The sequence below is a fragment of the Arachis duranensis genome, chromosome 1, assembly GCF_000817695.3.
Source record: "Arachis duranensis cultivar V14167 chromosome 1, aradu.V14167.gnm2.J7QH, whole genome shotgun sequence".
NCBI classification, from domain to species: Eukaryota; Viridiplantae; Streptophyta; class Magnoliopsida; order Fabales; family Fabaceae; genus Arachis; species Arachis duranensis.
The window spans coordinates 44630234-44632330 of NC_029772.3; positions in this window are offsets into that span (position 1 = coordinate 44630234).

Here is a 2097-nt window from a genome sequence, read left to right on the forward strand (position 1 = left end):
CTGTTCTTGTAGGAACCAGTTCATTTTTTTCATTATGAACCACTGTCATGCCACCCTTCTTAGGGACGACTTGAACAGGGCTTACCCAGGGGATATTAGAAATAGGATAAATAATCCCAGCCTCTTGTGGCTCTAAGGTAGAGCTTATGATCACAGGGAAGGTATCACCTTCTCCCAGAAATGCATATTTCAGGGATGGTGGTAATGGTTTGAGCTTGGGTTTAGGAGGTTTCTCCTCTTCCTGAGGGATTTTCAGAGGTTCTATTATTCTCTATAATTCCTCCAGATCAGGTTGAACATCTTTAAAGATATCCTCTAGCTCTGATTTGAGACTCTCAGTCATATTGACCTCTTTTACCAAAGAGTCAATAATATCAATGCTCATGCAGTCATTTGGGGTGTCTGGATGCTGCATAGCTTTGACAACATTCAACTTGAACTCATCCTCATTGACTCTCAGGGTTACTTCCCCTTTTTGAACGTCAATAAGGGTTTGGCCAGTTGCAAGGAAATTTCTTCCTAGAATGAGAGTTGCACTCTTGTGCCCCTCCATTTCCAGCACCACAAAGTCAGTGGAAAAGGCAAATGACCCAACTTTGACAATCATGTCTTCAATCACGCCTGATGGGTATTTAATGGAGCCATCAGCAAGTTGGAGACATATCCGAGTTGGTTTGACTTCTTCAGTCAAACCAAGCTTTTTGATAGTAGATGTAGGTCTTAGGTTGATACTTGCCCCAAGATCACATAGAGCTTGCTTAGTACAAGTACCCTCTAATGTGCATGGTATCATAAAGCTTCCGGGATCTTTAAGCTTCTCAGGTAAGCTTTTCAAAATGACTGCACTGCATTCTTTAGTGAGGTAAACTTTTTCAGTTTTCCTCCAATCCTTCTTATGACTTAAGATCTCTTTCATGAACTTAGCATAAGAGGGTATTTGCTCAAGTGCCTCTACAAACGGAATCTTTATTTCAAGAGTCCTGATATAGTCTGCAAAGCGGGCAAATTGCTTATCCTATTTCGCTTGGCGGAGTTTCTGAGGATAAGGCATTTTGGCTTTGTATTCCTCAACCTTAGTTGCTGTAGGTTTATTGCCTACAGATGTGGGTTGAGAAGCCTTTTTAGAGGGGTTGCTATCAGCACTTGTGTGTGTCTAATCTCCCACTGGCGTTTGAATGCCAGGGGTGGAAGCTGGAGTGGCGTTAGATGCCAACTCCTTACCTGTTTCTGGCGTCTGAATGCCAGAACTGTGCTTCCTTTGGGCGTTCAACGCCAATTCCTTGCTTGTTTCTGGCGTTGAACGCTAGGACTGAGCATGGTTTGGGCGTTCAACGCCAGCTTTCCACCCATTTTCTGGTGTTTGAGCACCAGAATTATTCCTCTCTGGGCTCTTACTGTCCTCAGATGGATTTTGGGTAGTTTGCTCATTTCTTGGCTTCCTGCTACCTTGAAGTGAGGTATTTAATGTTTTTCCACTTCTTAATTGAACTACTTGGCACTCTTCTGTTATTTGTTTTGATAACTGCTGTTCTGTTTGCTTTAACTGTACTTCCATATTCATATTAGCCATTCTTGTTTCTTGTAGTATCTCCTTGAATTCGGCTAGCTGTTTTGTTAGAAAATCAAGTTGCTGATTGAATTCAGTAACTTGTTCTGCAGGACTGAGTTCAGCAGTTACTGTTTTAGCCTCTTCGTTGATGGAAGATTCACTGCTTAGGTACAGATGCTGATTTCTAGCAACTGTATCAATAAGCTCTTGAGCTTCTTCTATTGTCTTTCTCATGTGTATCGATCCTCCGGCTGAGTGGTCTAGAGAAATTTGAGCTCTTTTTGTAAGCCCATAGTAGAAGATGTCTAACTACACCCACTTTGAGAATATTTCAGAGGGGCATTTTCTTAGCATCTCTCTGTATCTCTCCCAAGCATCATAAAGGGATTCATTATCTCCTTGTTTGAAGCCTTGGATGCTCAGCCTTCGCTGTGTCATCCGTTTTGGAGGAAAATAGTGATTCAGAAATTTTTCTGACAGCTGTTTCCATGTCTTTATGCTGTCCTTAGGTTGGTTATTTAACCAACTCTTAGCTTGGTCCTTTACAG